This window comes from Zophobas morio, unplaced genomic scaffold (genome assembly GCF_036711695.1).
Source record: "Zophobas morio isolate AGI-343-1 ecotype UQ-CSIRO unplaced genomic scaffold, CSIRO_AGI_Zmor_V1 ptg000016l, whole genome shotgun sequence".
NCBI lineage: Eukaryota > Metazoa > Arthropoda > Insecta > Coleoptera > Tenebrionidae > Zophobas > Zophobas morio.
The window spans coordinates 1,275,954-1,288,790 of record NW_026972121.1 but is presented as its reverse complement, the minus strand read 5'-3'; the positions used below and the strand labels follow the sequence as shown (position 1 = coordinate 1,288,790).

Sequence of the window (12,837 nt, the reverse complement as noted above, 5' to 3'; positions counted from 1 at the left end):
AGAATTTTAATAACTTATTGAAGTCAATTTGGTTTTGGCAAATGTGTTGAAAATCAAAATACAGGGTGTTGTCACGTTTTATCTATTGAAGAGGTTTTTATTGCACTTTAAATTCATAAATCTGTGAAAATGCAGGGTCTCATGACATTTCTACACAATTTTGGATTCCATGGTGAATTTGTCTATTAAATCTAAACTTATTTATTACCTAAATTTTGGGAAAACAGTTATTCCTATATTGTCCAATAATAATTTTCCAATCCGGTGACAGCTTTCGGCAAAGTTAACCATGAAAAAGAAAAAGGACGAAAGAAAGAAAGATAGATAGACCAACACGACGAAGAGAATCGACATAAAGAAAAATAGACGACGACAGGAGCGACAAAAAAACGAATGCGACACAAAGAAAGACAGGCGATAAAAGAAGAAAGAAAAAATATACTTAGACAGAGGTTACATAAAGAAAGACAGATAGACACACCACAACGGAGAAAACACATGAAAAACAAATATAAGCAACAAAAACAGAGGCGACAGAAACAAAGAATGAAAGACAGATAGGGCGACAAACAGAAAAATATATAGGAGTGACAAAAATATGGAGGCACGTAAATAAAGAAAGATAGACGTACGACAAAAAGAAGAGCAGACAGAAGAAACGACACAAAAAAAATACTTAGGCAGAGGCGTCGCAAAACAAGACACAGAGAGGCGACAGAAAGAAAGAATGAAAGAAAGATAGACACGACACGACGGAGAGAATCCACATAAAGAAAAACAGACGGGGCAAAAGAGAGAAAAACAGACGACGTTAGGAAAATAGGCAGACAGGGAGGATAAATAGAAAAACAGACGAAAAGACAGAGGCGATACAAAGACATATGGACAGGCGACATAAAAAGGACAGACAGGAACGACACAAAAAAAAATAGGTAGACGAAAGAAAGAAAGAAGGAAAGAGGCGACATAAAGAAAGACAGATAGACACACCACGACGGAGAAAACACATGAAAAACATATATAAGCAACAAAAAGAATGACAGACAGAGACGACACAAAGAAACAGAAGGGACAGAAAAGAACACAGAGACGACGGAAAGAAAGACAGTCAGAGGCGACAAAAGGAAAGATAGATAATGGCCACACAAAGCAACACAGACAGAGGCGACAGAAACAAAGAAAGAAAGACAGATAGGGCGACAAACAGAAAAATATACAGGAGTGACAAAAATACGGAGGCACGTAAAGAAAGAAAGATAGACATACGACAAAAAGAAGAACAGACGGAAGAAACGACACAAAAAAAGATACTTAGGCAGAGGCGTCGCAAAACAAGACACAGAAAGGCGACAGAAAGAAAGAATGAAAGAAAGATAGACACGACACGACGGAGAGAATACCCATAAAGAGAAACAGACGGGGAAAAGAGAGAAAAACAGACGACGTTAGGAAAATAGGCAGACAGGGAGGATAAATAGAAAAACAGACGAAAAGACAGAGGCGATACAAAGACATATGGACAGGCGACATAAAAAGGACAGACAGGAACGACACAAAAAAAATAGGTAAATGAAAGAAAGAAAGAAGGAAAGAGGCGACATAAAGAAAGACAGATAGATACACCACGACGGAGAAAACACATCATGAAAAACAGATATAAGCAACAAAAAGAATGACAGACAGAGACGAAACAAGGAAACAGAAGGGACAGAAAAGAGCACAGAGACGACGGAAAGAGAGACAGTCAGAGGCGACAAAAGGAAAGTTAGATAATGGCGGCACAAAGCAACACAGACAGAGGCGACAGAAACAAAGAAAGAAAGACAGATAGGGCGACAAACAGAAAAATATACAGGAGTGACAAAAATATGGAGGCACGTAAAGAAAGAAAGATAGACATACGACAAAAAGAAGAGCAGACGGAAGAAACGACACAAAAAAAGATACTTAGACAGAGGCGTCGTAAAACAAGACACAGAGAGGCGACAGAAAGAAAGAATGAAAGAAAGATAGACACGACACGACGGAGAGAATCCACATAAAGAAAAACAGACGGGACAAAAGGGAGAAAAACAGACGACGTTAGGAAAATAGACAGACAGGGACGATAAATAGAAAAACATACGAAAAAACAGAGGCGATAGAAAGACATATGGACAGGCGACATAAAAAGACAGACGGGAACGACACAAAAAAAATAGGTAAATGAAAGAAAGAAAGAAAGAAAGAAAGAAAGAAAGAAAGAAAGAAAGAAAGAAAGAAAGAGGCGACATAAAGAAAGGCAGATAGACACACCACGACGGAGAAAACACATGAAAAACAGATATAAGCAACAAAAAGAATGACAGACAGAGACGACACAAAGAAACAGAAGGGACAGAAAAGAACACAGAGACGACGGAAAGAAAGAGAGTCAGAGGCTCAGAGGCGACAAAAGGAAAGTTAGATAATGGCGACACAAAGCAACACAGACAGAGGCGACAGAAACGAAGAAAGAAAGACAGATAGGGCGACAAACAGAAAAATATACAGGAGTGACAAAAATATAGAGGCACGTAAAGAAAGATATACATGCGACAAAAGAAGAATAGACAGAAGAGACGACAGAAAAAAAGACACTTAGGCAGAGGCGTCACAAAGCAAGACAGAGAGAGGCGACAGAAACAAAGAAACACAGACAGAGACACTACGACTGAGAGAACATACATAAAAAACAGATATAAGCAACAGACAGAGAGAAAGAGAGAAAAAAAGAAAGGAAGAAAGAAAGAAAGAAAGAAAGAAAGAAAGAAAGAAAGAAAGAAAGAAAGAAAGAAAGAAAGAAAGAAAGAAAGAAAGAAAGAAAGAAAGGAAGAAAGAAAGAAAGACAGAAAGAAAGAAAGAAAGAAAGAGAGAGAGAAAGAGAGAAAGAAAGAAAGAAAGAAAGAAAGAAAGAAAGAAAGAAAGAAAGAAAGAAAGAAAGAAAGATAAACACGACATGACGGAGAGATTCCACATAAAGAAAGACAGACAAGGCAAAAGAGAGAACAACAGGGACAAATAAAAAAATAGAATGACAGACAAAGGTGGCACAAAGAAACAGAGGCGATAGGAAAGAAGACAGAGGCGACGGAAAGAAAGACAATCAGAGAGATGACATAAAGAAAAACAGACAGAGCGACAGAGAGAAAAACAGACAGGAACATAGACAGACATGATGCAGGGACGACAAAAAGAAAGACAAATAGTGAAAACTAAAACAAAGACAAATAGGGAGACAATAAACAAGACACAATTAAGGCAGAAGAAAAAAGAAACAGCCGAAGAAAAAAAAACACACTGAAAACTTTTATTTCTTGTCTGTAACTTTACTGATCATTTAGATATAAAAAAAAATTGGAAGCAATATAAGTGATCTTTCTCATCGAAGTTATAGTCCTTAAATCAAGGCATACCTAATCAATAGCTTTAGGTGCCATTATAGGGTTAGAATGTTAACAAAATTGATAAACAATTAACTATGAAACTTGTAATGAAATACCCAAATTCACCAACACAAAAAAAATATTTAGAACTATTTTAAAAAGGCTGGATTTGGAAAGCATAATTTTTATGATGATACTTATTCAGAGACAAAAGTTAATTTGACCAAATTTGTTTCGAAAAATTAGATCTTGAAGTAAAATTTCAGAATTTTGTTGAGATTTCTAATGTAGGTAGTGGAATTCTTTTAATTTTGGCAAGATGTTGTAAAAAATGACACAATAGAATCTAAAATCTAAATTAGGTATGTATGTTTAGTTTAGTGATTCCTTTTTCCTTCTCCGATATTAAATCAAATATGTTATTATTATTTTGTTTTGTTGTACTGAATTTCCCGTTAATGCATGCTTAATGTAATAATAACAAAATAAATAAAATAGTGAAATTATGTATCTACAAGGTGAATTGGAAGTGCGTGTGCTTCGTAGACCCGGTAAGTTCCCCCAAACAACTTTTTAATCCCGAATCCACACAAACTAATCACTTTAAAACATCCCTCACTTCCGCCGAATTTTCCCATCTCCGCGAACCATCCGACCCCTTCCCACATTCCACCTCGCACACGTCTTCCCTCGTCCTGCCTCGCCCCCCGCCGTCCCCGGCCCCGCCTCCCGGCGCCCGTCACCGTCATCCTCGTCCAGCTTCCAGTGCATGGCAAACGGCCGCGCGCGCGGACTACATCGCCTTCAGCAGCAGCCGCCACCGCCACCGCCGAGCGACCGCGTGCTGCCTCCTAATTGCCGCCACTTACTCGCACCGGCAAGCCCACGAAGTCACGTTCCGGAAGGTAAGTAGCTGCCCTTTAGCAAATATGTGATTTGGCACGATCACGTTTTCTCGGTTCCGGCTGCCGGCTGGAAGCGGCGGGTCCCAGTCGCTCGGGCGGCGGGACCGCGGCCGCAGCGACGCCGCCGACGGGCCAGTGCGGGGTCGGGGGCGGCGACGGCGGACAGTGCGGCGGGACGGAGTGCGGACCAAGGCGAATTACGCAAATTTTAATTGGGGTGGAGTGAGGCGGAGGGAAATCCGAAGCGGAAATTGGGGTTTCATTTCGGGCGGAAAATATTCATGCGTGATTGTTTTGTAAATTTTTTTGTTTTTTAGTACTTTTTATAAAACAAAAAAATCTTGGTGATTTTTTACACATTATTTGTTGACGTCATAACAAGAAATTATCAAATAAACGTTCATTAAAAAAAAAGTAGTCGTGCTTGCCGTCGGTTCATAATAAAGTGACTCGTTTGAGCTATTGTTTCCGACGGAATTTGCTTCACACAAAAATGTATTTGGTTCGGCGGTTCTGTCTAATAGTAATAGTGCTTATGTTATTGCTATATAGTCCAGTTTTGGCGAAGAATCGGTGAGTAATTAACAATTATCGTGCAACTTTATCTATATTTTTTTATTTTGATGGTGCCTGGCAAATTTACATTCAGTTTTATGGTTCGAGACATGGTATGTAATAATTAGTGTCAGTTGACAGCCGATAAAATCACAACACAACCGCATCATCACGTATCACATCACATAAAAAAAGTAAAATCTAATAAAATGAATCCCATTCTCCACGAATGTGAACACTAACTAGTTGAAATGACGGATTCGCTAAAATTAATATTTAAAAAATTTTACAGCGATTGTGTCTGGATCGTAAGTGGAAAAGCAAACCGTGGGCGTCCGACTTTATTTTCACAAATATATAATATTTAAATCAATAAAATAATATAAATCTAGACAGAAACCAAAAAAATCTTCTTAAAAAAATATATGGTCAAACAATTTTTCGCAGAGACTCTCCTTAACATTTCTATAAGAATAAAGCTGAAATAAAACAGGTTAAAATGCGAGCGCAGCGAGCACGTTCAGGTATAATTTAAAAAAATATTCATTGGTGTCCCGGAGAAGCTAAATTATTAAAAATGAAAATTGAAAATGCTTGTGAATACTGAAGTCGGAGAGATCACAGCAACCTTAGTTCCATGATTAATTTTCATGAATCACCCTGTATAAGTAATTATAAAATCTTGAATGCATTGATAATATATAATATTTTACTTCTTTAGGTAGGATTTATTCGGCAAAATTTTGGTACTTTGGTTTAATTTGGGATTTTAACTAAAATTCTACAGAGTTTGAATAATCAAGAAAATAATGTAACCGTTTCTAAGAAATTGTTTGAAAGCCAGTTCGACAGAACTTCACTCGCTTTTGAAATATGTTCAACAAATGTCGCTTCTTCGAAAATTTATGAAATTTGATTTTTTCGTGATAACGCAATAAACATAATTTGGGACTTTTCGGGATTTAATAACCCATCATATTAAAATCTGGGTTAAAAAAATAACTGTAGCTATTCTCTTCTAATAAACCGAACAGTTAAATAAATGTTTACTCGATTACCAAACAGCGTCTAATAAACCATTCCTTCAACAAAACAAAAAAAAAATCACCCGACTCTATTATTACCCTTTTTAAAACTTTACGCACGTATAATATCCATGTTGATAATTTCCTCTCCAAGCCACTCTGAAACAATTCCTTTCAGTCCTAAATTTAGCCTCTCGGATCCGTTCAGACATTCAATCCCGCCATCATAAATCGCGACCATTCAATAAACTGGGCCACAACAACGGCAACCAGTTCTTAAACGGTTTCTGCTCGGCGAATGGTAATAGCTACATGGCACAATACCCACTTTATGGTAGTTTCCGTTTCCACACCATTAGCTTTCCTGTTATTATACCTTCGTACGAACAATACACCTTAGTGACGAATCCGAAGCAAATGCAAGTTCAACGAACACGACGATGCGAAGTTTTTCCAAAATAACTAGACGCCAAGGCGAAAATAACAATGTCGAAAGTTTAAATATCGCGAGGGAGGCGGATTTGATGCGCCCCCGATGCGCATTCTTGCACGATTTTCTTGCGTCAGCGGCTGTTAGCACCCCTGGGTGGTGGGGCGGGGGGTAGGTAGATCGAGACTGTTTTTATTAGGTGCTACACCCAGCGTCCCGGTGAAGGAGGTGTTTGGTGGGAACTTGAGGAGGATGAAATCGTATTATGAATACTTTATTTCGATAACCTGTCTTATTTTAGAACACTCTTTCAGTTGAGGTAGTAGAAACGAAGCACAAAAATTACCATTAAAGTATGATCGACTTCAATTTCTCTTATAAAAAATTGGTCTAAAGAGTTTAGACAGTACTTCCCTCGCTGTCGGAAACTTGACGACTGCATGCCTATTGTGTTTTTTTTTCTCATTACATTTTTGTAGTGGGAATTTAAAAAAAAATTGTGATGACGTCATCAACATTTTTGCAAGGACACGTATATCAGTTGGGATAGATGTAGTGTAATACTAAGAATAAAATTATTGTATTCCCAAATTTTCGGGAAAATGAATTGGGTCGTTTTGAATATTGATTTCTTATAATCAATAAAATAACGAAACAATTTACTCAGGTATACGGCGCCGGTGTGTAATATCTAGAGAGCGGATTTCTGTCGGGCTAGGCAAGGCCAAACTCGGTACGGCTCGTACGGGATGCGAATTTATTGCGATTGCGGACTGCACTTCGTTTATTTGAGATTAGAATAAAGCAGCATACGTGAGAGTCAAACAGAGAAACTGTAAACAAAACGACCATCGGTTTTATTGCTTCGACTTCCGCTTATTATATAAAACATTGGGTTTTATTTTAATTCTTGACGGTGAAATTCACAATTGGTTGATTATAAACATGTCTATTCCACATTCGCGGAACCAAGTGAGCGCATGAAACAAATGCAGGTCTGTAATGTTAAAGTCGATGTAAATAAGCGTGCTACCCTTATGTTTCAACCGAGTTTTTCCTTTAACAAATTTTGTGTCTACCAAATTGGGTTGGTTGGGGTGTAATACTAATAATAAGTGTTGCCTTTAATTTAATCAATAAAATAAATTGACTTCATTAATTTTTTTGAACCACCTCTTAAGAAAATCTAAAAAATATGAATGGAATGATATATCACAAGTACAAACTCATCATATTTTTTGCATTTTAGATAGGATTTATTCAGCAAAATTTAAGGGTGACTTCGTCAATTTTTTTAGGAGGGATGCACAAATACATTTTGAACAAAAGTTTACCATGCTTATAATAACTTTAAAATATTCCCAAGATTTCAAAGCATTCGGTTTTGTAATTCCTGATTAAATCGATAAAATAAATTCACGCCTTCATTAATTTTTTTGAGTCACCCTGCATATGCAAATCCAAAAATATGAATGGAATGATAAATCACAAGTACAGACTCATCATATTTTGTACATTTTAGATACGATTTATTCGGCAAACTTTTGAGCTGACGTTATCAGTTTTTTGTAGAAGATAACCAAATATATTTTGACTAAAAATTTATTATGCTCTTTATAACCTTAAAACATCTGCAAGATTTCAAAGCATTCGGTTTTGTAGTTCCTGATTAAATCAATAAAATAAATTTACGCATTCATTAATTTTTTTGAGTCACCCTGTATATGCAAATCGAAAAAAATTGAATGGAATGATAAATCACAAGAAGAGACTCACCATATTTTGTACATTTTAGATAGGATTTATTCAGCAAAATTTTGTGGTGACGTCATACATTTTTTAGGGGGGACGACCAAATACATTTTGATCAAAAATTTACCATGCTTATGATAATTTTAAAATATCTTCAAGATTTCGAAGCATTCGGTTTTGTAGTTCCTGAGTAAATCAGTAAAATAAATTTACGCTTTCATTTATTTTCTTGAATCACCCTGTATATGCAAATCCAAAAAATATGAATGGAGTGATAGATCACAAGTACAGACTGATCATATTTTGTACATTTTAGATATGATTTATTCGGCAAATTTTCGAGCTGACGTCATCAAGTTTTTGGAGGGGATAAGCAAATATATTTTGACTAAACATTTATTATGCTCTTTATAACCTTAAAACATCTGCAAGATGTCAGAGCATTCCGTTTTGTAGTTCCTGATTAAATCAATAAAATATATTTACGCATTCATTAATTTTTTTGAGTCACTCTGTATATGCAAATCCAAAAAATATGAATGGAATGACAATGTACAGACTCATCATATTTTGTACATTTTAGATATGATTTATTCGGCAAACTTTCGAGCTGACGTCATCAATTTTTTGGAGGGGATTAGCAAATATATTTTGACTAAACATTTATTATGCTCTTTATAACCTTAAAACATCTGCAAGATTTCAAAGCATTCGGTTTTGTAGTTTCTGAGTAAATCAGTAAAATAAATTTACGCATTCATTAATTTTTTTGAGTCACCCTGTATATGCAAATCCAAAAAATATGAATGGAGTGATAGATCACAAGTACAGACTCATCATATTTTGTACATTTTAGATATGATTTTTTCCACAAACTTTTGAGCTGACGTCATCAAGTTTTTGGAGGGGATAAGCAAATATTTTTTGACTAAAAATTTATTATGCTCTTTATAGCCTTAAAACATCTGCAACATTTCAAAGCATTCTGGTTAGCAGATTAAAAATTAAATTTCAAAATGTTGTTTTATAATTTTGATTTTTTTTCCAAAAATCTGGACGTTTCGGGTGAAAAGTCGATTCAGAGTTGTAAACTACATGTGTAGGACTATGTTATTTTATACAATTGAAAACCCATTTACTATGTACAATTTTGAAGTGACGTCATCGCTTTACTGGTGGGGATGATTAGACAAATTTTGGTTAGCGTTTTACCATCTACATGATATTCTTAATATAAGTACAAAATTTCACAACAATCGGTCGAGTACTTTCGGAGATTATCTGTCTAATAAAAATCCGGGACGGCAGACGGACGGACAGACGGACAGACAGACGGAAATGGGAGACCTATTTCTTCGTCTTCTAGGGGTCATGAAAGATCGAGAAAACGTAAAAGTAGAGAGTCGGCCGACGGACTCGATTACAATACTTCCTTTGCTTACGCTCGGGAAGTAAAAATTGATAAGTGAATTTGTATCGAAGAATACACTGTCGTTTTTAATTATTAATTAATTTTCTGGTTTTTACAGAAGTTGTCAACCTGTTTATCTTAATTTTTAACATCTAAAATTTAATCTTCGAAATGTTAGAAGTCAAAAGTGCAAAACTTACGATTTAAAACACGTTGGGCTCTATATCCCTGAATTTAATCAGAATTTATAGATGATTTTTTCAAAAATAAAACCTCCCGACATCCTCGACATGTAAATTTTAGGCCGCAGAAGTCACTTCTGGTTTTATTTCTTCGATAACTTAAACCGTTTTTCCAGAATTGTCCATTGAAATATCGCAATTTTTAAATATTTCAAAAAATTCGAACTTCATACCGAATTTTCCGAAAATATTGCTGCGTTACCATGAACATGCTATATTTTTGGAATCAGCACGTCGGGATATATATACATCTGAATTTTTTCAGAATTTTTAGACAACTTTTTCAAAAATGAAATTTTACACTATGGTAGTAGGTGCCAAATAACATACCTCTAAGAAAATAAAAGGCGGGTGGGCCAGGTTAGTATTTGCCGAAATAAGACTCATTTTGACAAATAACCTACTCTTCTAAGAAAAAGTACTAGCCCCGCCCACCCACCCTTTATTTTCTTAGAATAGATCATCTACCAAAACCAGTCTTATCTTGCCAAGTATGAGACTGATTTTTGCAAATGACATCCTCTAAAAACATAAGGGTGGGTGGGCGGGGCTACTGCTTCTCAAGGTAAAACTGATTTTGGCAGATGACCCACTCTTCTAAGAAAATAAAGGGAGGGTGGGCGGGGGGCTACTACTTGCCCTGTAAAATCGAATTTTCGAATTCGATTTTATAAGATTTTGTTTTTCTTTTCAATTTTTCGATATTTCAGTTTTTGATTATCCGTTTATACAGTTGTACAATTTTCCGATTTCTCATTTATCCGATTTTTACTTCCCGAGCGTAAGCAAAGGAAGTATTGTAATCGAGTCCGTCGGCCGACTCTCTACTTTTACGTTTTCTCGATCTTTCATGACCCCTAGAAGACGAAGAAATAGGTCTCCCATTTCCGTCTGTCTGTCCGTCTGTCCGTCCGTCTGTCCGTCTGTCCGTCTGTCCGTCTGTTGTCACGGATTTTTATTAGACAGATAATCTCCGAAAGTACTCGACCGATTGTTGTGAAATTTTGTACTTATATTAAGAATATCATGTAGATGGTAAAACGCTAACCAAAATTTGTCGAATCACCCCCACCACTAAAGCGATGACGTCACTTCAAAATTGTACATAGTAAATGGGTTTTCAATTGTATAAAATAACATAGTCCTACACATGTAGTTTACAACTCTGAATCGACTTTTCACTCGAAACGTCCAGATTTTTGGAAAAAAAATCAAAATTATAAAACAACATTTTGAAATTTAATTTTTAATCTGCTAACCAGAATGCTTTGAAATGTTGCAGATGTTTTAAGGCTATAAAGAGCATCATAAATCTTTAGTCAAAAAATATTTGCTTATTCCCTCCAAAAACTTGATGACGTCAGCTCAAAAGTTTGTGGAATAAATCATATCTAAAATGTACAAAATATGATGAGTCTGTACTTGTGAACTATCACTCCATTAATATTTTTTGGATTTGCATATACAGGGTGACTCAAAAAAATTAATGAATGCATAAATATATTTTATTGATTTAATCAGGAACTACAAAACCGAATGCTCTGAAATCTTGCAGATGTTTTAAGGTCATAAAGAGCATAATAAATGTTTAGTCAAAATATATTTGCTTATCCCCTCCAAAAACTTGATGACGTCAGCTCGAAAGTTTGCCGAATAAATCATATCTAAAATGTACAAAATATGATGAGCCTGTACTTGTCATTTATCACTCCATTCATATTTTTTGGATTTGCATATACAGAGTGACTCAAAAAAATTAATGAATGCGTAAATTTATTTTATTGATTTAATCAGGAACTACAAAACCGAATGCTTTGAAATCTTGCAGATGTTTTAAGGTTATAAAGAGCATAATAAATTTTTAGTCAAAATATATTTGGTTATCTTCTACAAAAAACTGATGACGTCAGCTCAAAAGTTTGCTGAATAAATCGTATCTAAAATGTACAAAATATGATGAGTCTGTACTTGTGATTTATCATTCCATTCATATTTTTGGATTTGCATATGCAGGGTGACTCAAAAAAATTAATGAAGGCGTGAATTTATTTTATCGATTTAATCAGGAATTACAAAACCGAATGCTTTGAAATCTTGGGAATATTTTAAAGTTATTATAAGCATGGTAAACTTTTGTTCAAAATGTATTTGTTCACCCCTCCTAAAAAAATTGATGACGTCACCCTTAAATTTTGCTGAATAAATCCTATCTAAAATGCAAAAAATATGATGAGTTTGTACTTGTGATTTATCATTCCATTCATATTTTTTAGATTTTCTTAAGAGGTGGTTCAAAAAAATTAATGAAGTCAATTTATTTTATTGATTAAATTAAAGGCAACACTTATTATTAGTATTATACCCCAACCAACCCAATTTGGTAGACACAAAATTTGTTAAAGGAAAAACTCGGTTGAAACATAGGGTAGCACGCTTATTTACATCGACTTTAACATTACAGACCTGCATTTGTTTTATGCGTTCACTTGATTCCGCGAATGTGAAATAGACATGTTTATAATCAACCAATTGTGAATTTCACCGTCAAGAATTAAAATAAAACCCAATGTTTTATATAATAAGCGGAAGTCGAAGCAATAAAACCGACGGTCGTTTTGTTTACAGTTTCTGTGTTTGGCTCTCACGTATGCTGTTACGCCTGTCATCTTAAATTAACAATGTTTATACATACACGATTTTCAGTTGCCTCTGATACGTAGGTATACGTGAGTAAATTGTTTCGTTATTTTATTGATTATTACAAATCAATATTCAAACGACCCAATTCATTTTCCCGAAAATTTGAGAATATAATAATTTTATTCTTAGTATTACACTACATCTATCCCAACTGATATACGTGTCCTTGCAAAAATGTTGATGACGTCATCGCAATTTTTTTTTAAATTCCCACTACAAAAATGTAATGCGAAAAAAACACAATAGGCATGCAGTCGTCAAGTTTCCGACAGCGAGGGAAGTACTGTCTAAACTCTTTAGACCAATTTTTTAGTTTGTCATTTTTTTATTTTTAGCAAGTACTGCCCCAACCACGCACCCTTTATTTTTTTAGAAGAATAAGTCATCTGCCAAAATCAGTCTTATCTTGGCAA

General features: G+C 35.3%; 1 protein-coding gene across 1 annotated transcript in view; it reads left to right on the top strand.

The window, feature by feature from the left end:
* The first annotated feature begins 4,230 nt into the window (after positions 1-4,230).
* LOC135129514 (single-minded homolog 1) overlaps positions 4,231-12,837 on the top strand; it is a 79,355-nt gene continuing 70,748 nt past the window's right edge. The window contains exon 1 of the mRNA XM_064056678.1: positions 4,231-4,309. The gene's annotated coding sequence lies outside the window, so the exon portion shown is untranslated. The remainder of the gene's footprint in view (positions 4,310-12,837) is intronic.